Genomic DNA, 27,089 nt, shown 5'->3' with positions numbered 1-27,089 from the left:
AGCAGCGCGGTGTGTTCTGAAGGGCTGAGAGCAGTACTGTGTGTTCTGATGGGCTGAGAGCAGCGCTGTGTGTTCTGATGGGCTGAGAGCAGTACTGTGTGTTCTGATTGGCTGAGAGCAGCGCGGTGTGTTCTGATGGGCTGAGAGCAGTACTGTGTGTTCTGATGGGCTGAGAGCAGTACTGTGTGTTCTGATGGGCTGAGAGCAGTACTGTGTGTTCTGATGGGCTGAGAGCAGTACTGTGTGTTCTGATGGGCTGAGAGCAGCACTGTGTGTTCTGATGGGCCGAGAGCAGTACTGTGTGTTCTGATGGGCTGAGAGCAGTACTGTGTGTTCTGATGGGCCGAGAGCAGCGCGGTGTGTTCTGATGGGCTGAGAGCAGCGCGGTGTGTTCTGATGGGCTGAGAGCAGCACTGTGTGTTCTGATGGGCTGAGAGCAGCACTGTGTGTTCTGATGGGCTGAGAGCAGCACTGTGTGTTCTGATGGGCCGAGAGCAGCACTGTGTGTTCTGATGGGCCGAGAGCAGCACTGTGTGTTCTGATGGGCCGAGAGCAGTACTGTGTGTTCTGATGGGCCGAGAGCAGCACTGTGTGTTCTGATGGGCTGAGAGCAGCGCGGTGTGTTCTGATGGGCTGAGAGCAGCACTGTGTGTTCTGATGGGCTGAGAGCAGTACTGTGTGTTCTGATGGGCTGAGAGCAGCGCGGTGTGTTCTGATGGGCTGAGAGCAGTACTGTGTGTTCTGATGGGCTGAGAGCAGTACTGTCTGTTCCGATGGGCTGAGAGCAGTACTGTGTGTTCTGATGGGCTGAGAGCAGCGCGGTGTGTTCTGATGGGCTGAGAGCAGTACTGTGTGTTCTGATGGGCTGAGAGCAGTACTGTGTGTTCCGATGGGCTGAGAGCAGTACTGTGTGTTCCGATGGGCTGAGAGCAGTACTGTGTGTTCTGATGGGCTGAGAGCAGCACGGTGTGTTCTGATGGGCTGAGAGCACTACTGTGTGTTCTGATGGGCTGAGAGCAGTACTGTGTGTTCTGATGGGCTGAGAGCAGCGCTGTGTGTTCTGATGGGCTGAGAGCAGTACTGTGTGTTCTGATGGGCTGAGAGCAGCGCGGTGTGTTCTGATGGGCTGAGAGCAGCACTGTGTGTTCTGATGGGCTGAGAGCAGCGCGGTGTGTTCTGATGGGCTGAGAGCAGCACTGTGTGTTCTGATGGGCCGAGAGCAGTACTGTGTGTTCTGATGGGCTGAGAGCAGCGCTGTGTGTTCTGATGGGCTGAGAGCAGTACTGTGTGTTCTGATGGGCTGAGAGCAGCGCTGTGTGTTCTGATGGGCCGAGAGCAGCACTGTGTGTTCTGATGGGCTGAGAGCAGCGCGGTGTGTTCTGATGGGCTGAGAGCAGCACTGTGTGTTCTGATGGGCTGAGAGCAGTACTGTGTGTTCTGATGGGCTGAGAGCAGCGCGGTGTGTTCTGATGGGCTGAGAGCAGTACTGTGTGTTCTGATGGGCTGAGAGCAGCGCGGTGTGTTCTGATGGGCTGAGAGCAGCACTGTGTGTTCTGATGGGCCGAGAGCAGCACTGTGTGTTCTGATGGGCCGAGAGCAGCGCGGTGTGTTCTGATGGGCTGAGAGCAGTACTGTGTGTTCTGATGGGCTGAGAGCAGCGCGGTGTGTTCTGATGGGCTGAGAGCAGCACTGTGTGTTCTGATGGGCTGAGAGCAGCGCGGTGTGTTCTGATGGGCTGAGAGCAGTACTGTGTGTTCTGATGGGCTGAGAGCAGCGCTGTGTGTTCTGATGGGCTGAGAGCAGCACTGTGTGTTCTGATGGGCTGAGAGCAGCGCTGTGTGTTCTGATGGGCTGAGAGCAGCGCGGTGTGTTCTGATGGGCTGAGAGCAGTACTGTGTGTTCTGATGGGCTGAGAGCAGCACTGTGTGTTCTGATGGGCTGAGAGCAGTACTGTGTGTTCTGATGGGCTGAGAGCAGTACTGTGTGTTCTGATGGGCTGAGAGCAGCGCTGTGTGTTCTGATGGGCTGAGAGCAGCGCTGTGTGTTCTGATGGGCTGAGAGCAGCGCGGTGTGTTCTGATGGGCTGAGAGCAGTACTGTGTGTTCTGATGGGCTGAGAGCAGCACTGTGTGTTCTGACGGGCTGAGAGCAGTACTGTGTGTTCTGATGGGCTGAGAGCAGTACTGTGTGTTCTGATGGGCCGAGAGCAATGCGGTGTGTTCTGATGGGCTGAGAGCAGCACTGTGTGTTCTGATGGGCTGAGAGCACTGCGGCGTGTTCCGATGGGCTGAGAGCATCGCTGTATGTTCTGATGGGCTGAGAGCAGTACTGTGTGTTCTGATGTGCTGAGAGCAGTACTGTGTGTTCCGATGGGCTGAGAGCAGCGCGGTGTGTTCTGATGGGCTGAGAGCAGTACAGTGTGTTCTGATGGGCTGAGAGCAGCACGGTGTGTTCTGATGGGCTGAGAGCAGCGCTGTGTGTTCTGATGGGCTGAGAGCAGTACTGTGTGTTCTGATGGGCTGAGAGCAGTACTGTGTGTTCTGATGGGCTGAGAGCAGCGCTGTGTGTTCTGATGGGCTGAGAGCAGTACTGTGTGTTCTGATGGGCTGAGAGCAGTACTGTGTGTTCCGATGGGCTGAGAGCAGTACTGTGTGTTCTGATGGGCTGAGAGCAGTACTGTGTGTTCCGATGGGCTGAGAGCAGTACTGTGTGTTCCGATGGGCCGAGAGCACTGCGGTGTGTTCCGATGGGCTGACAGCAGTACTGTGTGTTCTGATGGGCTGAGAGCAGCACGGTGTGTTCTGATGGGCTGAGAGCACTACTGTGTGTTCTGATGGGCTGAGAGCAGTACTGTGTGTTCTGATGGGCTGAGAGCAGCGCTGTGTGTTCTGATGGGCTGAGAGCAGCGCTGTGTGTTCTGATGGGCTGAGAGCAGCGCGGTGTGTTCTGATGGGCTGAGAGCAGTACTGTGTGTTCTGATGGGCTGAGAGCAGTACTGTGTGTTCTGATGGGCTGAGAGCAGCGCGGTGTGTTCTGAAGGGCTGAGAGCAGTACTGTGTGTTCTGATGGGCTGAGAGCAGCGCTGTGTGTTCTGAAGGGCTGAGAGCAGTACTGTGTGTTCTGATGGGCTGAGAGCAGCGCTGTGTGTTCTGATGGGCTGAGAGCAGTACTGTGTGTTCTGATGGGCTGAGAGCAGCGCGGTGTGTTCTGATGGGCTGAGAGCAGTACTGTGTGTTCTGATGGGCTGAGAGCAGCGCTGTGTGTTCTGATGGGCTGAGAGCAGCGCTGTGTGTTCTGATGGGCTGAGTGCAGCGCGGTGTGTTCTGATGGGCTGAGAGCAGCGCGGTGTGTTCTGATGGGCTGAGAGCAGTACTGTGTGTTCTGATGGGCTGAGAGCAGTACTGTGTGTTCTGATGGGCTGAGAGCACTACTGTGTGTTCTGATGGGCTGAGAGCAGCGCTGTGTGTTCTGATGGGCTGAGAGCAGCGCTGTGTGTTCTGATGGGCTGAGTGCAGCGCGGTGTGTTCTGATGGGCTGAGAGCAGCGCGGTGTGTTCTGAAGGGCTGAGAGCAGTACTGTGTGTTCTGATGGGCTGAGAGCAGCGCTGTGTGTTCTGATGGGCTGAGAGCAGTACTGTGTGTTCTGATGGGCTGAGAGCAGCGCGGTGTGTTCTGATGGGCTGAGAGCAGTACTGTGTGTTCTGATGGGCTGAGAGCAGCGCTGTGTGTTCTGATGGGCTGAGAGCAGCGCTGTGTGTTCTGATGGGCTGAGTGCAGCGCGGTGTGTTCTGATGGGCTGAGAGCAGCGCGGTGTGTTCTGATGGGCTGAGAGCAGTACTGTGTGTTCTGATGGGCTGAGAGCACTACTGTGTGTTCTGATGGGCTGAGAGCAGCGCGGTGTGTTCTGATGGGCTGAGAGCAGTACTGTGTGTTCTGATGGGCTGAGAGCACTACTGTGTGTTCTGATGGGCTGAGAGCAGCGCGGTGTGTTCTGATGGGCTGAGAGCAGCGCGGTGTGTTCTGATGGGCTGAGAGCAGCACGGTGTGTTCTGATGGGCTGAGAGCACTACTGTGTGTTCTGATGGGCTGAGAGCAGTACTGTGTGTTCTGATGGGCTGAGAGCAGCGCGGTGTGTTCTGATGGGCTGAGAGCAGCACTGTGTGTTCTGATGGGCTGAGAGCAGCACTGTGTGTTCTGATGGGCTGAGAGCAGCGCGGTGTGTTCTGATGGGCTGAGAGCAGCGCGGTGTGTTCTGATGGGCTGAGAGCAGCACTGTGTGTTCTGATGGGCCGAGAGCAGCACTGTGTGTTCTGATGGGCTGAGAGCAGCACTGTGTGTTCTGATGGGCTGAGAGCAGCGCGGTGTGTTCTGATGGGCTGAGAGCAGCGCGGTGTGTTCTGATGGGCTGAGAGCAGCACTGTGTGTTCTGATGGGCTGAGAGCAGCACTGTGTGTTCTGATGGGCTGAGAGCAGCGCGATGTGTTCTGATGGGCTGAGAGCAGCGCGGTGTGTTCTGATGGGCTGAGAGCAGCACTGTGTGTTCTGATGGGCTGAGAGCAGCACTATGTGTTCTGATGGGCCGAGAGCAGCACTGTGTGTTCTGATGGGCCGAGAGCAGCACTGTGTGTTCTGATGGGCCGAGAGCAGCACTGTGTGTTCTGATGGGCTGAGAGCAGCACTGTGTGTTCTGATGGGCTGAGAGCAGCGCGGTGTGTTCTGATGGGCTGAGAGCAGCGCGGTGTGTTCTGATGGGCTGAGAGCAGCACTGTGTGTTCTGATGGGCTGAGAGCAGCGCGGTGTGTTCTGATGGGCTGAGAGCAGCGCGGTGTGTTCTGATGGGCTGAGAGCAGCACTGTGTGTTCTGATGGGCTAAAAGCAGCGCGGTGTGTTCTGATGGGCTGAGAGCAGCGCGGTGTGTTCTGATGGGCTGAGAGCAGCACTGTGTGTTCTGATGCGCTGAGAGCAGCGCGGTGTGTTCTGATGGGCTGAGAGCAGCGCGGTGTGTTCTGATGGGCTGAGAGCAGCACTGTGTGTTCTGATGGGCTGAGAGCAGCGCGGTGTGTTCTGATGGGCTGAGAGCAGCGCGGTGTGTTCTGATGGGCTGAGAGCAGTACTGTGTGTTCTGATGGGCTGAGAGCAGCACTGTGTGTTCTGAAGGTCTGAGAGCAGCACGGTGTGTTCTGATGGGCTGAGAGCAGCACTGTGTGTTCTGAAGGGCTGAGAGCAGTACTGTGTGTTCTGATGGGCCGAGAGCACTGCGTTGTGTTCTGATGGGCTGAGAGCAGCACTGTGTGTTCTGAAGGGCTGAGAGCAGCACTGTGTGTTCTGAAGGGCTGAGAGCAGTACTGTGTGTTCTGATGGGCCGAGAGCACTGCGTTGTGTTCTGATGGGCTGAGAGCAGCACTGTGTTCTAAAGGGCTGAGAGCAGCACTGCGTGTTCCGATGGGCTGAGAGCAGCGCGGTGTGTTCTGATGGGATGAGAGCAGCGCTGTGTGTTCTGATGGGCTGAGAGCAGCACTGTGTGTTCTGATGGGCTGAGAGCAGCGCGGCGTGTTCCGATGGGCTGAGAGCAGCGCGGTGTGTTCTGATGGGCTGAGAGCAGTACTGTGTGTTCTGATGGGCTGAGAGCAGTACTGTGTGTTCCGATGGGCCGAGAGCACTGCGGCGTGTTCCGATGGGCTGAGAGCAGCGCGGTGTGTTCTGATGGGCTGAGAGCAGTACTGTGTGTTCTGATGGGCCGAGAGCACTGCGGTGTGTTCTGATGGGCTGAGAGCAGCGCGGTGTGTTCTGATGGGCTGAGAGCAGCGCGTTGTGTTCTGATGGGCTGAGAGCAGTACTGTGTGTTCTGATGGGCTGAGAGTAGCACAGTGTGTTCTGATGGGCTGAGAGCAGCACAGTGTGTTCTGATGGGCTGAGAGCAGCGTGGTGTGTTCTGATGGGCTGAGAGCAGCGCGTTGCGTTCTGATGGGCTGAGAGCAGCACTGTGTGTTCTGATGGGCTGAGAGCAGCGCGGTGTGTTCTGATGGGCTGAGAGCAGTGCGGTGTGTTCTGATGGGCTGAGAGCAGCACTGTGTGTTCTGATGGGCTGAGAGCAGCACTGTGTGTTCTGATGGGCTGAGAGCAGTGCGGTGTGTTCTGATGGGCTGAGAGCAGCACTGTGTGTTCTGATGGGCTGAGAGCAGTACTGTGTGTTCTGATGGGCTGAGAGCAGCACTGTGTGTTCTGATGGGCTGAGAGCAGCACTGTGTGTTCTGATGGGCTGAGTGCAGTACTGTGTGTTCTGATGGGCTGAGAGCAGCAGCTGTGTGTTCTGATGGGCTGAGTGCAGTACTGTGTGTTCTGATGGGCTGAGAGCAGCACTGTGTGTTCTGATGGGCTGAGAGCAGTACTGTGTGTTCTGATGGGCTGAGAGCAGTACTGTGTGTTCTGATGGGCTGAGAGCAGCACTGTGTGTTCTGATGGGCTGAGAGCAGTACTGTGTGTTCTGATGGGCCAGAGCACTGCGGCGTGTTCCGATGGGCTGAGAGCAGCGCGGTGTGTTCTGATGGGCTGAGAGCAGCGCGGTGTGTTCTGATGGGCTGAGAGCAGTGCGGTGTGTTCTGATGGGCTGAGAGCAGCACTGTGTGTTCTGATGGGCTGAGAGCAGCACTGTGTGTTCTGATGGGCTGAGAGCAGCGCGGTGTGTTCTGATGGGCTGAGAGCAGTACGGTATGTTCTGATTGGCTGAGAGCAGCACTGTGTGTTCTGATGGGCTGAGAGCAGCACTGTGTGTTCTGATGGGCTGAGAGCAGCACTGTGTGTTCTGATTGGCTGAGAGCAGCACTGTGTGTTCTGATTGGCTGAGAGCAGCACTGTGTGTTCTGATGGGCTGAGAGCAGCACTGTGTGTTCTGATTGGCTGAGAGCAGCACTGTGTGTTCTGATGGGCTGAGAGCAGCACTGTGTGTTCTGATGGGCTGAGAGCAGTGCGGTGTGTTCTGATGGGCTGAGAGCAGCACTGTGTGTTCTGATGGGCTGAGAGCAGTACTGTGTGTTCTGATGGGCTGAGAGCAGCACTGTGTGTTCTGATGGGCTGAGAGCAGTACTGTGTGTTCTGATGGGCTGAGTGCAGTACTGTGTGTTCTGATGGGCTGAGAGCAGCAGCTGTGTGTTCTGATGGGCTGAGTGCAGTACTGTGTGTTCTGATGGGCTGAGAGCAGCACTGTGTGTTCTGATGGGCTGAGAGCAGTACTGTGTGTTCTGATGGGCTGAGAGCAGTACTGTGTGTTCTGATGGGCTGAGAGCAGCACTGTGTGTTCTGATGGGCTGAGAGCAGTACTGTGTGTTCTGATGGGCCAGAGCACTGCGGCGTGTTCCGATGGGCTGAGAGCAGCGCGGTGTGTTCTGATGGGCTGAGAGCAGCGCGGTGTGTTCTGATGGGCTGAGAGCAGTGCGGTGTGTTCTGATGGGCTGAGAGCAGCACTGTGTGTTCTGATGGGCTGAGAGCAGCACTGTGTGTTCTGATGGGCTGAGAGCAGCGCGGTGTGTTCTGATGGGCTGAGAGCAGTACGGTATGTTCTGATTGGCTGAGCGCAGCACTGTGTGTTCTGATGGGCTGAGAGCAGCACTGTGTGTTCTGATGGGCTGAGAGCAGCACTGTGTGTTCTGATTGGCTGAGAGCAGCACTGTGTGTTCTGATTGGCTGAGAGCAGCACTGTGTGTTCTGATGGGCTGAGAGCAGCACTGTGTGTTCTGATTGGCTGAGAGCAGCACTGTGTGTTCTGATGGGCTGAGAGCAGCACTGTTTGTTCTGATGGGCCGAGAGCAGCACTGTGTGTTCTGATGGGCTGAGAGCAGCACTGTGTGTTCTGATGGGCCGAGAGCAGCACTGTGTGTTCTGATTGTCTGAGAGCAGCACTGTTTGTTCTGATGGGCCGAGAGCAGCACTGTGTGTTCTGATGGGCTGAGAGCAGCACTGTGTGTTCTGATTGGCTGAGAGCAGCACTGTGTGTTCTGATGGGCTGAGAGCAGCACTGTGTGTTCTGATGGGCTGAGAGCAGCACTGTGTGTTCTGATGGGCTGAGAGCAGCGCGGTGTGTTCTGATGGGCTGAGAGCAGCGCGGTGTGTTCTGATGGGCTGAGAGCAGCACTGTGTGTTCTGATGGGCTGAGAGCAGCGCGGTGTGTTCTGATGGGCTGAGAGCAGCGCGGTTTGTTCTGATGGGCTGAGAGCAGTACTGTGTGTTCTGATGGGCTGAGAGCAGCACTGTGTGTTCTGAAGGGCTGAGAGCAGTACTGTGTGTTCCGATGGGCTGAGAGCAGTACTGTGTGTTCCGATGGGCTGAGAGCAGTACTGTGTGTTCTGATGGGCTGAGAGCAGCACGGTGTGTTCTGATGGGCTGAGAGCACTACTGTGTGTTCTGATGGGCTGAGAGCAGTACTGTGTGTTCTGATGGGCTGAGAGCAGCGCTGTGTGTTCTGATGGGCTGAGAGCAGTACTGTGTGTTCTGAAGGGCTGAGAGCAGTACTGTGTGTTCTAATGGGCCGAGAGCACTGCGTTGTGTTCTGATGGGCCGAGAGCAGCGCGGTGTGTTCTGATGGGCTGAGAGCAGCACTGTGTGTTCTGATGGGCTGAGAGCAGCGCGGTGTGTTCTGATGGGCTGAGAGCAGCACTGTGTGTTCTGATGGGCCGAGAGCAGTACTGTGTGTTCTGATGGGCTGAGAGCAGTACTGTGTGTTCTGATGGGCTGAGAGCAGCGCTGTGTGTTCTGATGGGCCGAGAGCAGCACTGTGTGTTCTGATGGGCTGAGAGCAGCGCGGTGTGTTCTGATGGGCTGAGAGCAGCACTGTGTGTTCTGATGGGCTGAGAGCAGTACTGTGTGTTCTGATGGGCTGAGAGCAGCGCGGTGTGTTCTGATGGGCTGAGAGCAGTACTGTGTGTTCTGATGGGCTGAGAGCAGCGCGGTGTGTTCTGATGGGCTGAGAGCAGCACTGTGTGTTCTGATGGGCCGAGAGCAGCACTGTGTGTTCTGATGGGCCGAGAGCAGCGCGGTGTGTTCTGATGGGCTGAGAGCAGTACTGTGTGTTCTGATGGGCTGAGAGCAGCACTGTGTGTTCTGATGGGCTGAGAGCAGTACTGTGTGTTCTGATGGGCTGAGAGCAGCACTGTGTGTTCTGATGGGCTGAGAGCAGTACTGTGTGTTCTGATGGGCTGAGAGCAGTACTGTGTGTTCTGATGGGCCGAGAGCAATGCGGTGTGTTCTGATGGGCTGAGAGCAGCACTGTGTGTTCCGATGGGCTGAGAGCACTGCGGCGTGTTCCGATGGGCTGTGAGCAGCGCTGTGTGTTCTGATGGGCTGAGAGCAGTACTGTGTGTTCTGATGGGCTGAGAGCAGTACTGTGTGTTCCGATGGGCTGAGAGCAGTACTGTGTGTTCTGATGGGCTGAGAGCAGTACTGTGTGTTCCGATGGGCTGAGAGCAGTACTGTGTGTTCCGATGGGCTGAGAGCACTGCGGCGTGTTCCGATGGGCTGAGAGCATCGCTGTATGTTCTGATGGGCTGAGAGCAGTACTGTGTGTTCTGATGTGCTGAGAGCAGTACTGTGTGTTCCGATGGGCTGAGAGCAGCGCGGTGTGTTCTGATGGGCTGAGAGCAGTACTGTGTGTTCTGATGGGCTGAGAGCAGCACGGTGTGTTCTGATGGGCTGAGAGCACTACTGTGTGTTCTGATGGGCTGAGAGCAGTACTGTGTGTTCTGATGGGCTGAGAGCAGCGCTGTGTGTTCTGATGGGCTGAGAGCAGTACTGTGTGTTCTGATGGGCTGAGAGCAGTACTGTGTGTTCCGATGGGCTGAGAGCAGTACTGTGTGTTCCGATGGGCCGAGAGCACTGCGGTGTGTTCCGATGGGCTGACAGCAGTACTGTGTGTTCTGATGGGCTGAGAGCAGCGCGGTGTGTTCTGATGGGCTGAGAGCAGTACTGTGTGTTCTGATGGGCTGAGAGCAGCGCGGTGTGTTCTGATGGGCTGAGAGCAGTACTGTGTGTTCCGATGGGCTGAGAGCAGCGCGGTGTGTTCTGATGGGCTGAGAGCAGTACTGTGTGTTCTGATGGGCTGAGAGCAGCACGGTGTGTTCTGATGGGCTGAGAGCACTACTGTGTGTTCTGATGGGCTGAGAGCAGTACTGTGTGTTCTGATGGGCTGAGAGCAGCGCTGTGTGTTCTGATGGGCTGAGAGCAGCGCTGTGTGTTCTGATGGGCTGAGAGCAGCGCGGTGTGTTCTGATGGGCTGAGAGCAGTACTGTGTGTTCTGATGGGCTGAGAGCAGTACTGTGTGTTCTGATGGGCTGAGAGCAGCGCGGTGTGTTCTGAAGGGCTGAGAGCAGTGCTGTGTGTTCTGATGGGCTGAGAGCAGCGCTGTGTGTTCTGATGGGCTGAGAGCAGTACTGTGTGTTCTGATGGGCTGAGAGCAGCGCGGTGTGTTCTGATGGGCTGAGAGCAGTACTGTGTGTTCTGATGGGCTGAGAGCAGCGCTGTGTGTTCTGATGGGCTGAGAGCAGCGCTGTGTGTTCTGATGGGCTGAGAGCAGCGCGGTGTGTTCTGATGGGCTGAGAGCAGTACTGTGTGTTCTGATGGGCTGAGAGCAGCGCGGTGTGTTCTGATGGGCTGAGAGCAGTACTGTGTGTTCTGATGGGCTGAGAGCACTACTGTGTGTTCTGATGGGCTGAGAGCAGCGCGGTGTGTTCTGATGGGCTGAGAGCAGCGCGGTGTGTTCTGATGGGCTGAGAGCAGCACGGTGTGTTCTGATGGGCTGAGAGCACTACTGTGTGTTCTGATGGGCTGAGAGCAGTACTGTGTGTTCTGATGGGCTGAGAGCAGAGCGGTGTGTTCTGATGGGCTGAGAGCACTGCGGTGTGTTCTGATGGGCTGAGAGCAGCGCGGTGTGTTCTGATGGGCTGAGAGCAGCACTGTGTGTTCTGATGGGCTGAGAGCAGCACTGTGTGTTCTGATGGGCCGAGAGCAGCACTGTGTGTTCTGATGGGCTGAGAGCAGCACTGTGTGTTCTGATGGGCTGAGAGCAGCGCGGTGTGTTCTGATGGGCTGAGAGCAGCGCGGTGTGTTCTGATGGGCTGAGAGCAGCACTGTGTGTTCTGATGGGCTGAGAGCAGCACTGTGTGTTCTGATGGGCTGAGAGCAGCGCGATGTGTTCTGATGGGCTGAGAGCAGCGCGGTGTGTTCTGATGGGCTGAGAGCAGCACTGTGTGTTCTGATGGGCTGAGAGCAGCACTATGTGTTCTGATGGGCCGAGAGCAGCACTGTGTGTTCTGATGGGCCGAGAGCAGCACTGTGTGTTCTGATGGGCCGAGAGCAGCACTGTGTGTTCTGATGGGCTGAGAGCAGCGCGGTGTGTTCTGATGGGCTGAGAGCAGCGCGGTGTGTTCTGATGGGCTGAGAGCAGCACTGTGTGTTCTGATGGGCTGAGAGCAGCACTATGTGTTCTGATGGGCCGAGAGCAGCACTGTGTGTTCTGATGGGCCGAGAGCAGCACTGTGTGTTCTGATGGGCCGAGAGCAGCACTGTGTGTTCTGATGGGCTGAGAGCAGCACTGTGTGTTCTGATGGGCTGAGAGCAGCGCGGTGTGTTCTGATGGGCTGAGAGCAGCGCGGTGTGTTCTGATGGGCTGAGAGCAGCACTGTGTGTTCTGATGGGCTGAGAGCAGCGCGGTGTGTTCTGATGGGCTGAGAGCAGCGCGGTGTGTTCTGATGGGCTGAGAGCAGCACTGTGTGTTCTGATGGGCTAAAAGCAGCGCGGTGTGTTCTGATGGGCTGAGAGCAGCGCGGTGTGTTCTGATGGGCTGAGAGCAGCACTGTGTGTTCTGATGGGCTGAGAGCAGCGCGGTGTGTTCTGATGGGCTGAGAGCAGCGCGGTGTGTTCTGATGGGCTGAGAGCAGTACTGTGTGTTCTGATGGGCTGAGAGCAGCACTGTGTGTTCTGAAGGTCTGAGAGCAGCACGGTGTGTTCTGATGGGCTGAGAGCAGTACTGTGTGTTCTGATGGGCTGAGAGCAGCACTGTGTGTTCTGAAGGGCTGAGAGCAGTACTGTGTGTTCTGATGGGCCGAGAGCACTGCGTTGTGTTCTGATGGGCTGAGAGCAGCACTGTGTGTTCTGAAGGGCTGAGAGCAGCACTGTGTGTTCTGAAGGGCTGAGAGCAGTACTGTGTGTTCTGATGGGCCGAGAGCACTGCGTTGTGTTCTGATGGGCTGAGAGCAGCACTGTGTTCTAAAGGGCTGAGAGCAGCACTGTGTGTTCCGATGGGCTGAGCGCAGTGCTGTGTGTTCTGATGGGCTGAGAGCAGTACTGTGTGTTCTGATGGGCTGAGAGCAGTACTGTGTGTTCCGATGGGCCGAGAGCACTGCGGCGTGTTCCGATGGGCTGAGAGCAGCGCGGTGTGTTCTGATGGGCTGAGAGCAGCGCGGTGTGTTCTGATGGGCTTAGAGCAGTACTGTGTGTTCTGATGGGCTGAGAGCAGTACTGTGTGTTCTGATGGGCTGAGTGCAGCGCGGTGTGTTCTGATGGGCTTAGAGCAGTACTGTGTGTTCTGATGGGCTGAGAGCAGTACTGTGTGTTCTGATGGGCTGAGAGCAGCGTGGTGTGTTCTGATGGGCTGAGAGCAGCACTGTTTGTTCTGATGGGCTGAGAGCAGCACTGTGTGTTCTGATGGGCTGAGAGCAGCGCGTTGTGTTCTGATGGGCTGAGAGCAGCACTGTGTGTTCTGATGGGCTGAGAGCAGCACTGTGTGTTCTGATGGGCCGAGAGCAGCACTGTGTGTTCTGATGGACTGAGAGCAGCACTGTGTGTTCTGATGGACTGAGAGCAGCACTGTGTGTTCTGATTGGCTGAGAGCAGCACTGTGTGTTCTGATGGGCCGAGAGCAGCACTGTGTGTTCTGATGGGCTGAGAGCAGCACTGTGTGTTCTGATGGGCTGAGAGCAGCGCGTTGTGTTCTGATGGGCTGAGAGCAGCACTGTGTGTTCTGATGGGCTGAGAGCAGCACTGTGTGTTCTGATGGGCCGAGAGCAGCACTGTGTGTTCTGATGGACTGAGAGCAGCACTGTGTGTTCTGATGGACTGAGAGCAGCACTGTGTGTTCTGATTGGCTGAGAGCAGCACTGTGTGTTCTGATGGGCCGAGAGCAGCACTGTGTGTTCTGATGGGCTGAGAGCAGCACTGTGTGTTCTGATGGGCTGAGAGCAGTACTGTGTGTTCCGATGGGCCGAGAGCACTGCGGCGTGTTCCGATGGGCTGAGAGCAGCGCGGTGTGTTCTGATGGGCTGAGAGCAGCGCGGTGTGTTCTGATGGGCTTAGAGCAGTACTGTGTGTTCTGATGGGCTGAGAGCAGTACTGTGTGTTCTGATGGGCTGAGTGCAGCGCGGTGTGTTCTGATGGGCTGAGAGCAGCGCGTTGTGTTCTGATGGGCTGAGAGCAGTACTGTGTGTTCTGATGGGCTGAGAGCAGCGTGGTGTGTTCTGATGGGCTGAGAGCAGCGCGGTGTGTTCTGATGGGCTGAGAGCAGCACTGTGTGTTCTGATGGGCTGAGAGCAGCGCGGTGTGTTCTGATGGGCTGAGAGCAGTGCGGTGTGTTCTGATGGGCTGAGAGCAGCACTGTGTGTTCTGATGGGCTGAGAGCAGCACTGTGTGTTCTGATGGGCTGAGAGCAGTGCGGTGTGTTCTGATGGGCTGAGAGCAGCACTGTGTGTTCTGATGGGCTGAGAGCAGTACTGTGTGTTCTGATGGGCTGAGAGCAGCACTGTGTGTTCTGATGGGCTGAGAGCAGCACTGTGTGTTCTGATGGGCTGAGTGCAGTACTGTGTGTTCTGATGGGCTGAGAGCAGCACTGTGTGTTCTGATGGGCTGAGAGCAGCACTGTGTGTTCTGATGGGCTGAGAGCAGCAGCTGTGTGTTCTGATGGGCTGAGTGCAGTACTGTGTGTTCTGATGGGCTGAGAGCAGCACTGTGTGTTCTGATGGGCTGAGAGCAGTACTGTGTGTTCTGATGGGCTGAGAGCAGTACTGTGTGTTCTGATGGGCTGAGAGCAGCACTGTGTGTTCTGATGGGCTGAGAGCAGTACTGTGTGTTCTGATGGGCCAGAGCACTGCGGCGTGTTCCGATCGGCTGAGAGCAGCGCGGTGTGTTCTGATGGGCTGAGAGCAGCGCGGTGTGTTCTGATGGGCTGAGAGCAGCGCGGTGTGTTCTGATGGGCTGAGAGCAGTACGGTATGTTCTGATTGGCTGAGAGCAGCACTGTGTGTTCTGATGGGCTGAGAGCAGCACTGTGTGTTCTGATTGGCTGAGAGCAGCACTGTGTGTTCTGATTGGCTGAGAGCAGCACTGTGTGTTCTGATGGGCTGAGAGCAGCACTGTGTGTTCTGATTGGCTGAGAGCAGCACTGTGTGTTCTGATTGGCTGAGAGCAGCACTGTGTGTTCTGATGGGCTGAGAGCAGCACTGTTTGTTCTGATGGGCCGAGAGCAGCACTGTGTGTTCTGATGGGCTGAGAGCAGCACTGTGTGTTCTGATGGGCCGAGAGCAGCACTGTGTGTTCTGATGGGCCGAGAGCAGCACTGTGTGTTCTGATTGGCTGAGAGCAGCACTGTTTGTTCTGATGGGCCGAGAGCAGCACTGTGTGTTCTGATGGGCTGAGAGCAGCACTGTGTGTTCTGATTGGCTGAGAGCAGCACTGTGTGTTCTGATGGGCTGAGAGCAGCACTGTGTGTTCTGATGGGCTGAGAGCAGCACTGTGTGTTCTGATGGGCTGAGAGCAGCGCGGTGTGTTCTGATGGGCTGAGAGCAGCGCGGTGTGTTCTGATGGGCTGAGAGCAGCACTGTGTGTTCTGATGGGCTGAGAGCAGCGCGGTGTGTTCTGATGGGCTGAGAGCAGCGCGGTGTGTTCTGATGGGCTGAGAGCAGTACTGTGTGTTCTGATGGGCTGAGAGCAGCACTGTGTGTTCTGAAGGGCTGAGAGCAGTACTGTGTGTTCTAATGGGCCGAGAGCAGTACTGTGTGTTCTGATGGGCTGAGAGCAGCACGGTGTGTTCTGATGGGCTGAGAGCAGCACTGTGTGTTCTGATGGGCTGAGAGCAGCGCGGTGTGTTCTGATGGGCTGAGAGCAGTACTGTGTGTTCTGATGGGCTGAGAGCAGTACTGTGTGTTCCGATGGGCTGAGAGCAGTACTGTGTGTTCTGATGGGCTGAGAGCAGCGCTGTGTGTTCCGATGGGCTGACAGCAGTACTGTGTGTTCTGATGGGCTGAGAGCAGCACGGTGTGTTCTGATGGGCTGAGAGCACTACTGTGTGTTCTGATGGGCTGAGAGCAGTACTGTGTGTTCTGATGGGCTGAGAGCAGCGCTGTGTGTTCTGATGGGCTGAGAGCAGCGCTGTGTGTTCTGATGGGCTGAGAGCAGCGCGGTGTGTTCTGATGGGCTGAGAGCAGTACTGTGTGTTCTGATGGGCTGAGAGCAGTACTGTGTGTTCTGATGGGCTGAGAGCAGCGCGGTGTGTTCTGATGGGCTGAGAGCAGTACTGTGTGTTCTGATGGGCTGAGAGCAGTACTGTGTGTTCTGATGGGCTGAGAGCAGCGCTGTGTGTTCTGATGGGCTGAGAGCAGTACTGTGTGTTCTGATGGGCTGAGAGCAGCGCGGTGTGTTCTGATGGGCTGAGAGCAGTACTGTGTGTTCTGATGGGCTGAGAGCAGCGCTGTGTGTTCTGATGGGCTGAGAGCAGCGCTGTGTGTTCTGATGGGCTGAGAGCAGCGCGGTGTGTTCTGATGGGCTGAGAGCAGTACTGTGTGTTCTGATGGGCTGAGAGCAGCGCGGTGTGTTCTGATGGGCTGAGAGCAGTACTGTGTGTTCTGATGGGCTGAGAGCACTACTGTGTGTTCTGATGGGCTGAGAGCAGCGCGGTGTGTTCTGATGGGCTGAGAGCAGCGCGGTGTGTTCTGATGGGCTGAGAGCAGCACGGTGTGTTCTGATGGGCTGAGAGCACTACTGTGTGTTCTGATGGGCTGAGAGCAGTACTGTGTGTTCTGATGGGCTGAGAGCAGAGCGGTGTGTTCTGATGGGCTGAGAGCACTGCGGTGTGTTCTGATGGGCTGAGAGCAGCGCGGTGTGTTCTGATGGGCTGAGAGCAGCACTGTGTGTTCTGATGGGCTGAGAGCAGTACTGTGTGTTCTGATGGGCCGAGAGCAGCACTGTGTGTTCTGATGGGCCGAGAGCAGCACTGTGTGTTCTGATGGGCTGAGAGCAGCGCGGTGTGTTCTGATGGGCTGAGAGCAGCGCGGTGTGTTCTGATGGGCTGAGAGCAGCACTGTGTGTTCTGATGGGCTGAGAGCAGCACTGTGTGTTCTGATGGGCTGAGAGCAGCGCGATGTGTTCTGATGGGCTGAGAGCAGCGCGGTGTGTTCTGATGGGCTGAGAGCAGCGCGGTGTGTTCTGATTGGCTGAGAGCAGCACAGTGTGTTCTGATGGGCTGAGAGTAGCACAGTGTGTTCTGATGGGCTTAGTGCAGTACTGTGTGTTCTGATGGGCTGAGAGCAGCACTGTGTGTTCTGTTGGGCTGAGTGCAGCACTGTGTGTTCTGATTGGCTGTGAGCAGCGCGGTGTGTTCTGATGGGCTGAGAGCAGCACTGTGTGTTCTGATTGGCTGAGAGCAGCGCGGTGTGTTCTGATGGGCTGAGAGCAGCGCGGTGTGTTCTGATGGGCTGAGAGCAGCACTGTGTGTTCTGATGGGCTGAGAGCAGCGCGGTGTGTTCTGATGGGCTGAGAGCAGCACTGTGTGTTCTGTTGGGCTGAGAGCAGCACTGTGTGTTCTGATGGGCTGAGAGCAGCTCTGTGTGTTCTGATGGGCTGAGAGCAGCGCGGTGTGTTCTGATTGGCTGAGAGTAGCACAGTGTGTTCTGATGGGCTTAGTGCAGTACTGTGTGTTCTGATGGGCTGAGAGCAGCACTGTGTGTTCTGTTGGGCTGAGAGCAGCTCTGTGTGTTCTGATGGGCTGAGAGCAGCGCGGTGTGTTCTGATTGGCTGAGAGTAGCACAGTGTGTTCTGATGGGCTTAGTGCAGTACTGTGTGTTCTGATGGGCTGAGAGCAGCACTGTGTGTTCTGTTGGGCTGAGAGCAGCACTGTGTGTTCTGATTGGCTGAGAGCAGCTCTGTGTGTTCTGATGGGCTGAGAGCAGTACTGTGTGTTCTGATGAGCTGAGAGCAGCGCGGTGTGTTCTGATGGGCTGAGAGCAGCGCGGTGTGTTCTGATGGGCTGAGAGCAGTACTGTGTGTTCTGATGGGCTGAGAGCAGTACTGTGTGTTCTGATGGGCTGAGAGCAGCACTGTGTGTTCTGATGGGCTGAGAGCAGCGCGGTGTGTTCTGATGGGCTGAGAGCAGCACTGTGTGTTCCGATGGGCTGAGAGCAGCACTGTGTGTTCTGATGGGCTGAGAGCAGCACTGTGTGTTCCGATGGGCTGAGAGCAGCACTGTGTGTTCTGATGGGCTGAGAGCAGTACGGTGTGTTCTGATGGGCTGAGAGCAGTACTGTGTGTTCTGATGAGCTGAGAGCAGTACTGTGTGTTCTGATGGGCTGAGAGCAGTACGGTGTGTTCTGATGGGCTGAGAGCAGCACTGTGTGTTCTGATGGGCTGAGAGCACTGCGGTGTGTTCTGATGGGCTGAGAGCAGCGCGGTGGGTTCTGATGGGCTGAGAGCAGCACTGTGTGTTCTGATAGGCTGAGAGCAGCGCGGTGTGTTCTGATGGGCTGAGAGCAGCACTGTGTGTTCTGATGGGCTGAGAGCAGCGCGGTGTGTTCTGATGGGCTGATAGCAGCGCGGTGTGTTCTGATGGGCTGAGAGCAGCACTGTGTGTTCTGATGGGCTGAGAGCACTGCGGTGTGTTCTGATGGGCTGAGAGCAGCGCGGTGGGTTCTGATGGGCTGAGAGCAGCACTGTGTGTTCTGATAGGCTGAGAGCAGCGCGGTGTGTTCTGATGGGCTGAGAGCAGCACTGTGTGTTCCGATCAGCTGAGAGCAGCGCGGTGTGTTCTGATGGGCTGAGAGCAGCGCGGTGTGTTCTGATGGGCTGAGAGCAGTACTGTGTGTTCTGATGGGCTGAGAGCACTGCGGTGTGTTCTGATGGGCTGAGAGCAGCGCGGTGGGTTCTGATGGGCTGAGAGCATCACAGTGTGTTCTGATGGGCTGAGAGTAGCACAGTGTGTTCTGATGGGCTGAGAGCAGCACTGTGTGTTCTGATGGGCTGAGAGCAGTACTGTGTGTTCTGATGGGCTGAGAGCAGCACGGTGTGTTCTGATGGGCTGAGAGCAGTACTGTGTGTTCTGATGGGCTGAGAGCAGTACTGTGTGTTCTCATGGGCTGAGAGCAGTACTGTGTGTTCTGATGGGCTGAGAGCAGTACTGTGTGTTCTGATGGGCTGAGAGCACTACTGTGTGTTCTGATGGGCTGAGAGCAGCGCTGTGTGTTCTGATGGGCTGAGAGCAGTACTGTGTGTTCTGATGGGCTGAGAGCAGCGCGGTGTGATCTGATGGGCTGAGAGCAGTACTGTGTGTTCTGATGGGCTGAGAGCAGCGCTGTGTGTTCTGATGGGCTGAGAGCAGCGCGGTGTGTTCTGATGGGCTGAGAGCAGCGCGGTGTGTTCTGATGGGCTGAGAGCAGTACTGTGTGTTCTGATGGGCTGAGAGCAGTACTGTGTGTTCTGATGGGCTGAGAGCAGTACTGTGTGTTCTGATGGGCTGAGAGCAGTACTGTGTGTTCTGATGAGCTGAGAGCACTACTGTGTGTTCTGATGGGCTGAGAGCAGCGCTGTGTGTTCTGATGGGCTGAGAGCAGTACTGTGTGTTCTGAAGGGCTGAGAGCAGCGCGGTGTGTTCTGATGGGCTGAGAGCAGTACTGTGTGTTCTGATGGGCTGAGAGCAGTACTGTGTGTTCTGATGGGCTGAGAGCAGTACTGTGTGTTCTGATGGGCTGAGAGCAGTACTGTGTGTTCTGATGGGCTGAGAGCAGCGCTGTGTGTTCTGATGGGCTGAGAGCAGCACGGTGTGTTCTGATGGGCTGAGAGCAGCGCGGTGTGTTCTGATGGGCTGAGAGCAGTACTGTGTGTTCTGATGGGCTGAGAGCAGCGCGGTGTGTTCTGATGGGCTGAGAGCAGTACTGTGTGTTCTGATGGGCTGAGAGCAGTACTGTGTGTTCTGATGGGCTGAGAGCAGTACTGTGTGTTCTGATGGGCTGAGAGCAGCGCGGTGTGTTCTGATGGGCTGAGAGCAGTACTTTGTGTTCTGATGGGCTGAGAGCAGTACTGTGTGTTCTGATGGGCTGAGAGCAGCACTGTGTGTTCTGATGGGCTGAGAGCAGTACTGTGTGTTCTGATGGGCTGAGAGCAGCGCGGTGTGTTCTGATGGGCTGAGAGCAGTACTGTGTGTTCTGATGGGCTGAGAGCAGCGCGGTGTGTTCTGATGGGCTGAGAGCAGCACTGTGTGTTCTGATGGGCTGAGAGCAGTACTGTGTGTTCTGATGGGCTGAGAGCAGCGCGGTGTGTTCTGATGGGCTGAGAGCAGCGCGGTGTGTTCTGATGGGGTGAGAGCAGTACTGTGTGTTCTGATGGGCTGAGAGCAGCGCGGTGTGTTCTGATGGGCTGAGAGCAGCGCGGTGTGTTCTGATGGGCTGAGAGCAGCACTGTGTGTTCTGATGGGCTGAGAGCAGCGCGGTGTGTTCTGATGGGCTGAGAGCAGCGCGGTGTGTTCTGATGGGCTGAGAGCAATACTGTGTGTTCTGATGGGCTGAGAGCAGTACTGTGTGTTCTGATGGGCTGAGAGCAGTACTGTGTGTTCTGATGGGCTGAGAGCAGCGCGGTGTGTTCTGATGGGCTGAGAGCAGTACTGTGTGTTCTGATGGGCTGAGAGCAGCACTGTGTGTTCTGATGGGCTGAGAGCAGCGCGGTGTGTTCTGATGGGCTGAGAGCAGTACTGTGTGTTCTGATGGGCTGAGAGCAGTACTGTGTGTTCTGATGGGCTGAGAGCAGCGCGGTGTGTTCTGATGGGCTGAGAGCAGTACTGTGTGTTCTGATGGGCTGAGAGCAGTACTGTGTGTTCTGATGGGCTGAGAGCAGTACTGTGTGTTCTGATGGGCTGAGAGCAGCGCGGTGTGTTCTGATGGGCTGAGAGCAGTACTGTGTGTTCTGATGGGCTGAGAGCAGTACTGTGTGTTCTGATGGGCTGAGAGCAGCACTGTGTGTTCTGATGGGCTGAGAGCAGTACTGTGTGTTCTGATGGGCTGAGAGCAGCGCGGTGTGTTCTGATGGGCTGAGAGCAGTACTGTGTGTTCTGATGGGCTGAGAGCAGTACTGTGTGTTCTGATGGGCTGAGAGCAGCGCGGTGTGTTCTGATGGGCTGAGAGCAGTACTGTGTGTTCTGATGGGCTGAGAGCAGCACTGTGTGTTCTGATGAGCTGAGAGCAGTACTGTGTGTTCTGATGGGCTGAGAGCAGCACTGTGTGTTCTGATGAGCTGAGAGCAGCGCGGTGTGTTCTGATGGGCTGAGAGCAGCGCGGTGTGTTCTGATGGGGTGAGAGCAGTACTGTGTGTTCTGATGGGCTGAGAGCAGCACTGTGTGTTCTGATGGGCTGAGAGCAGCGCGGTGTGTTCTGATGGGCTGAGAGCAGCGCGGTGTGTTCTGATGGGCTGAGAGCAGTACTGTGTGTTCTGATGGGCTGAGAGCAGTACTGTGTGTTCTGATGGGCTGAGAGCAGCACTGTGTGTTCTGATGAGCTGAGAGCAGTACTGTGTGTTCTGATGGGCTGAGAGCAGCGCGGTGTGTTCTGATGGGCTGAGAGCAGCGCGGTGTGTTCTGATGGGGTGAGAGCAGTACTGTGTGTTCTGATGGGCTGAGAGCAGCACTGTGTGTTCTGATGGGCTGAGAGCAGTACTGTGTGTTCTGATGGGCTGAGAGCAATACTGTGTGTTCTGATGGGCTGAGAGCAGTACTGTGTGTTCTGATGGGCTGAGAGCAGCACTGTGTGTTCTGATGAGCTGAGAGCAGTACTGTGTGTTCTGATGAGCTGAGAGCAGCGCGGTGTGTTCTGATGGGCTGAGAGCAGCGCGGTGTGTTCTGATGGGGTGAGAGCAGTACTGTGTGTTCTGATGGGCTGAGAGCAGCACTGTGTGTTCTGATGGGCTGAGAGCAGCGCGGTGTGTTCTGATGGGCTGAGAGCAGCGCGGTGTGTTCTGATGGGCTGAGAGCAATACTGTGTGTTCTGATGGGCTGAGAGCAGCACGGTGTGTTCTGATGGGCTGAGAGCAGCGCGGTGTGTTCTGATGGGCTGAGAGCAGTACTGTGTGTTCTGATGGGCTGAGAGCAGCACTGTGTGTTCTGATGGGCTGAGAGCAGTACTGTGTGTTCTGATGGGCTGAGAGCAGTACTGTGTGTTCTGATGGGCTGAGAGCAGCGCGGTGTGTTCTGATGGGCTGAGAGCAGCACTGTGTGTTCTGATGGGCTGAGAGCAGTACTGTGTTTTCTGATGGGCTGAGAGCAGCACTGTGTGTTCTGATGGGCTGAGAGCAGTACTGTGTGTTCTGATGGGCTGAGAGCACTACTGTGTGTTCTGATGGGCTGAGAGCAGTACTGTGTGTTCTGATGGGCTGAGAGCAGCACTGTGTGTTCTGATGGGCTGAGAGCAGCACTGTGTGTTCTGATGGGCTGAGAGCAGCGCGGTGTGTTCTGATGGGCTGAGAGCACTACTGTGTGTTCTGATGGGCTGAGAGCACTGCTGTGTGTTCTGATGGGCTGAAAGCAGCACGGTGTGTTCTGATGGGCTGAGAGCAGCACTGTGTGTTCTGATGGGCTGAGAGCAGTACTGTGTGTTCTGATGGGCTGAGAGCAGCACGGTGTGTTCTGATGGGCTGAGAGCAGCGCGGTGTGTTCTGATGGGCTGAGAGCAGTACTGTGTGTTCTGATGGGCTGAGAGCAGCACTGTGTGTTCTGATGGGCTGAGAGCAGTACTGTGTGTTCTGATGGGCTGAGAGCAGTACTGTGTGTTCTGATGGGCTGAGAGCAGTACTGTGTGTTCTGATGGGCTGAGAGCACTACTGTGTGTTCTGATGGGCTGAGAGCAGCGCTGTGTGTTCTGATGGGCTGAGAGCAGTACTGTGTGTTCTGATGGGCTGAGAGCAGCGCGGTGTGTTCTGATGGGCTGAGAGCAGTACTGTGTGTTCTGATGGGCTGAGAGCAGCGCTGTGTGTTCTGATGGGCTGAGAGCAGCGCGGTGTGTTCTGATGGGCTGAGAGCAGCGCGGTGTGTTCTGATGGGCTGAGAGCAGTACTGTGTGTTCTGATGGGCTGAGAGCAGTACTGTGTGTTCTGATGGGCTGAGAGCAGTACTGTGTGTTCTGATGGGCTGAGAGCAGTACTGTGTGTTCTGATGGGCTGAGAGCACTACTGTGTGTTCTGATGGGCTGAGAGCAGCGCTGTGTGTTCTGATGGGCTGAGAGCAGTACTGTGTGTTCTGATGGGCTGAGAGCAGCGCGGTGTGTTCTGATGGGCTGAGAGCAGTACTGTGTGTTCTGATGGGCTTAGAGCAGCGCTGTGTGTTCTGATGGGCTGAGAGCAGCACGGTGTGTTCTGATGGGCTGAGAGCAGCGCGGTGTGTTCTGATGGGCTGAGAGCAGTACTGTGTGTTCTGATGGGCTGAGAGCAGTACTGTGTGTTCTGATGGGCTGAGAGCAGCGCGGTGTGTTCTGATGGGCTGAGAGCAGTACTGTGTGTTCTGATGGGCTGAGAGCAGTACTGTGTGTTCTGATGGGCTGAGAGCAGTACTGTGTGTTCTGATGGGCTGAGAGCAGTACTGTGTGTTCTGATGGGCTGAGAGCAGCGCGGTGTGTTCTGATGGGCTGAGAGCAGTACTGTGTGTTCTGATGGGCTGAGAGCAGTACTGTGTGTTCTGATGGGCTGAGAGCAGCGCGGTGTGTTCTGATGGGCTGAGAGCAGTACTGTGTGTTCTGATGGGCTGAGAGCAGTACTGTGTGTTCTGATGGGCTGAGAGCAGCGCGGTGTGTTCTGATGGGCTGAGAGCAGTACTGTGTGTTCTGATGGGCTGAGAGCAGCACTGTGTGTTCTGATGGGCTGAGAGCAGTACTGTGTGTTCTGATGGGCCGAGAGCACTGCGGCGTGTTCCGATGGGCTGAGAGCAGCACTGTGTGTTCTGATGGGCTGAGAGCAGCGCGGTGTGTTCCGATGGGCTGAGAGCAGCACTGTGTGTTCTGATGGGCTGAGAGCCGCGCGGTGTGTTCTGATGGGCTGAGAGCAGCGCGGTGTGTTCTGATGGTCTGAGATTAGCGCGGTGTGTTCTGATGGGCTGAGAGCAGTACTGTGTGTTCCGATGGGCTGAGAGCAGCGCGGTGTGTTCTGATGGGCTGAGAGCAGCACTGTGTGTTCTGATGGGCTGAGAGCAGTACTGTGTGTTCTGATGGGCTGAGAGCAGTACTGTGTGTTCTGATGGGCTGAGAGCAGCGCGGTGTGTTCTGATGGGCTGAGAGCAGTACTGTGTGTTCTGATGGGCTGAGAGCAGTACTGTGTGTTCTGATGGGCTGAGAGCAGCGCGGTGTGTTCTGATGGGCTGAGAGCACTGCGGCGTGTTCCGATGGGCTGAGAGCAGCACTGTGTGTTCTGATGGGCTGAGAGCAGCGCGGTGTGTTCTGATGGGCTGAGAGCAGTACTGTGTGTTCTGATGGGCTGAGAGCAGTACTGTGTGTTCTGATGGGCCGAGAGCACTGCGGCGTGTTCCGATGGGCTGAGAGCAGCACTGTGTGTTCTGATGGGCTGAGAGCAGCGCGGTGTGTTCTGATGGGCTGAGAGCAGTACTGTGTGTTCTGATGGGCTGAGAGCAGCACTGTGTGTTCCGATGGGCCGAGAGCACTGCGGCGTGTTCCGATGGGCTGAGAGCAGCACTGTGTGTTCTGATGGGCTGAGAGCCGCGCGGTGTGTTCTGATGGGCTGAGATTAGCGCGGTGTGTTCTGATGGGCTGAGAGCAGTACTGTGTGTTCCGATGGGCTGAGAGCAGCACTGTGTGTTCTGATTGGCTGAGAGCAGTACGGTGTGTTCTGATTGGCTGAGAGCAGCACTGTGTGTTCTGATGGGCTGAGAGCAGCACTGTGTGTTCTGATGGGCTGAGAGCAGCACTGTGTGTTCTGATGGGCTGAGAGCAGCACTGTGTGTTCCGATGGGCTGAGAGAAGCACTGTGTGTTCTGATGGGCTGAGAGCAGCGCGGTGTGTTCTGATGGGCTGAGAGCAGTACTGTGTGTTCTGATGGGCTGAGAGCAGCACTGTGTGTTCCGATGGGCCGAGAGCACTGCGGCGTGTTCCGATGGGCTGAGAGCAGCACTGTGTGTTCTGATGGGCTGAGAGCAGCGCGGTGTGTTCTGATGGGCTGAGAGCAGCACTGTGTGTTCTGATGGGCTGAGAGCAGCGCGGTGTGTTCTGATGGGCTGAGAGCAGTACTGTGTGTTCTGATGGGCTGAGAGCAGCACTGTGTGTTCTGATGGGCTGAGAGCAGCGCGGTGTGTTCTGATGGGCTGAGAGCAGCACTGTGTGTTCTGATGGGCTGAGAGCAGTACGGTGTGTTCTGATGGGCTGAGAGCAGTACTGTGTGTTCTGATGGGCTGAGAGCAGCACTGTGTGTTCTGATGGGCTGAGAGCAGCACTGTGTGTTCTGATGGGCTGAGAGCAGCGCGGTGTGTTCTGATGGGCTGAGAGCAGCGCGGTGTGTTCTGATGGGTTGAGAGCAGCGCGGTGTGTTCTGATGGGCTGAGAGCAGTACTGTGTGTTCTGATGGGCTGAGAGCACTACTGTGTGTTCTGATGGGCTGAGAGCAGTACTGTGTGTTCTGATGGGCTGAGAGCAGTACTGTGTGTTCTGATGGGCTGAGAGCACTACTGTGTGTTCTGATGGGCTGAGAGCAGTACTGTGTGTTCCGATGGGCTGAGAGCAGCGCGGTGTGTTCCGATGGGCTGAGAGCAGTACTGTGTGTTCCGATGGGCCGAGAGCACTGCGGCGTGTTCCGATGGGCTGAGAGCAGCACTGTGTGTTCTGATGGGCTGAGAGCAGCACTGTGTGTTCTGATGGGCTGAGAGCAGCACTGTGTGTTCTGATGGGCTGAGAGCTGCGCGGTGTGTTCTGATGGGCTGAGAGCAATACTGTGTGTTCTGATGGGCTGAGAGCAGCACGGTGTGTTCTGATGGGCTGAGAGCAGCGCGGTGTGTTCTGATGGGCTGAGAGCAGTACTGTGTGTTCTGATGGGCTGAGAGCAGCACTGTGTGTTCTGATGGGCTGAGAGCAGTACTGTGTGTTCTGATGGGCTGAGAGCAGCGCGGTGTGTTCTGATGGGCTGAGAGCAGCACTGTGTGTTCTGATGGGCTGAGAGCAGTACTGTGTGTTCTGATGGGCTGAGAGCAGCGCGGTGTGTTCTGATGGGCTGAGAGCAGCACTGTGTGTTCTGATGGGCTGAGAGCAGTACTGTGTGTTCTGATGGGCTGAGAGCAGCACTGTGTGTTCTGATGGGCTGAGAGCAGCGCGGTGTGTTCTGATGGGCTGAGAGCAGCGCGGTGTGTTCTGATGGGCTGAAAGCAGCACGGTGTGTTCTGATGGGCTGAGAGCAGCGCGGTGTGTTCTGATGGGCTGAGAGCAGCACTGTGTGTTCTGATGGGCTGAGAGCAGCACGGTGTGTTCTGATGGGCTGAGAGCAGCGCGGTGTGTTCTGATGGGCTGAGAGCAGTACTGTGTGTTCTGATGGGCTGAGAGCACTACTGTGTGTTCCGATGAGCTGAGAGCAGCGCGGTGTGTTCTGATGGGCTGAGAGCAGCGCGGTGTGTTCTGATGGGCTGAGAGCAGTACTGTGTGTTCTGATGGGCTGAGAGCAGTACTGTGTGTTCTGATGGGCCGAGAGCACTGCGGTGTGTTCTGATGTGCTGAGAGCAGCGCGGTGGGTTCTGATGGGCTGAGAGCAGCACTGTGTGTTCTGATGGGCTGAGAGCAGCGCGGTGTGTTCTGATGGGCTGAGAGCAGCACTGTGTGTTCTGTTGGGCTGAGAGCAGCACTGTGTGTTCTGATGGGCTGAGAGCAGCTCTGTGTGTTCTGATGGGCTGAGAGCAGCGCGGTGTGTTCTGATGGGCTGAGAGCAGCGCGGTGTGTTCTGATGGGCTGAGAGCAGCACTGTGTGTTCTGATGGGCTGAGAGCAGCGCGGTGTGTTCTGATGGGCTGAGAGCAGCGCGGTGTGTTCTGATGGGCTGAGAGCAGTACTGTGTGTTCTGAAGGGCTGAGAGCAGTACTGTGTGTTCTGATGGGCCGAGAGCACTGCGTTGTGTTCTGATGGGCTGAGAGCAGCACTGTGTGTTCCGATGGGCTGAGCGCAGCGCTGTGTGTTCTGATGGGCTGAGAGCAGTACTGTGTGTTCTGATGGGCTGAGAGCAGTACTGTGTGTTCCGATGGGCCGAGAGCAGTACGGTGTGTTCTGATGGGCTGAGAGCAGCACGGTGAGTTCTGATGGGCTGAGAGCAGTACTGTGTGTTCTGATGGGCTGAGAGCAGTACTGTGTGTTCTGATGGGCTGAGAGCAGTACTGTGTGTTCTGATGGGCCGAGAGCACTGCGGTGGGTTATGATGGGCTGAGAGTCGCACAGTGTGTTCTGATGGGCTGAGAGTCGCACAGTGTGTTCTGATGGGCTGAGAGCAGCACTGTGTGTTCTGATGGGCTGAGCGCAGCACAGTGTGTTCTGATGGGCTGAGAGCAGCGCGGTGTGTTCTGATGGGCTGAGAGCAGCGCGGTGTGTTCTGATGGGCTGAGAGCAGCACTGTGTGTTCTGATGGGCTGAGAGCAGCGCGGTGTGTTCTGATGGGCTGAGAGCAGCGCGGTGTGTTCTGATGGGCTGAGAGCAGCACTGTGTGTTCTGATGGGCTGAGAGCAGCGCGGTGTGTTCTGATGGGCTGAGAGCAGCACTGTGTGTTCTGATGGGCTGAGAGCAGTACGGTGTGTTCTGATTGGCTGAGAGCAGCACTGTGTGTTCTGATGGGCTGAGAGCAGCA

The 27,089-nt window shown here is 56.3% G+C and overlaps 1 protein-coding gene across 1 annotated transcript in view; it reads right to left on the bottom strand.

Annotated features, from left to right (window-relative positions):
• Nucleotides 1–27,089, bottom strand: part of LOC132892759 (H-2 class II histocompatibility antigen, A-U alpha chain-like) — a 263,076-nt gene that overhangs the window by 164,610 nt on the left and 71,377 nt on the right. The window lies entirely within an intron of this gene.

The sequence above is a fragment of the Neoarius graeffei genome, chromosome 10, assembly GCF_027579695.1.
Source record: "Neoarius graeffei isolate fNeoGra1 chromosome 10, fNeoGra1.pri, whole genome shotgun sequence".
NCBI classification, from domain to species: Eukaryota; Metazoa; Chordata; class Actinopteri; order Siluriformes; family Ariidae; genus Neoarius; species Neoarius graeffei.
The sequence above is the reverse complement of the archived record's forward strand: the minus strand, read 5'-3'. Positions and strand labels throughout refer to the sequence as shown.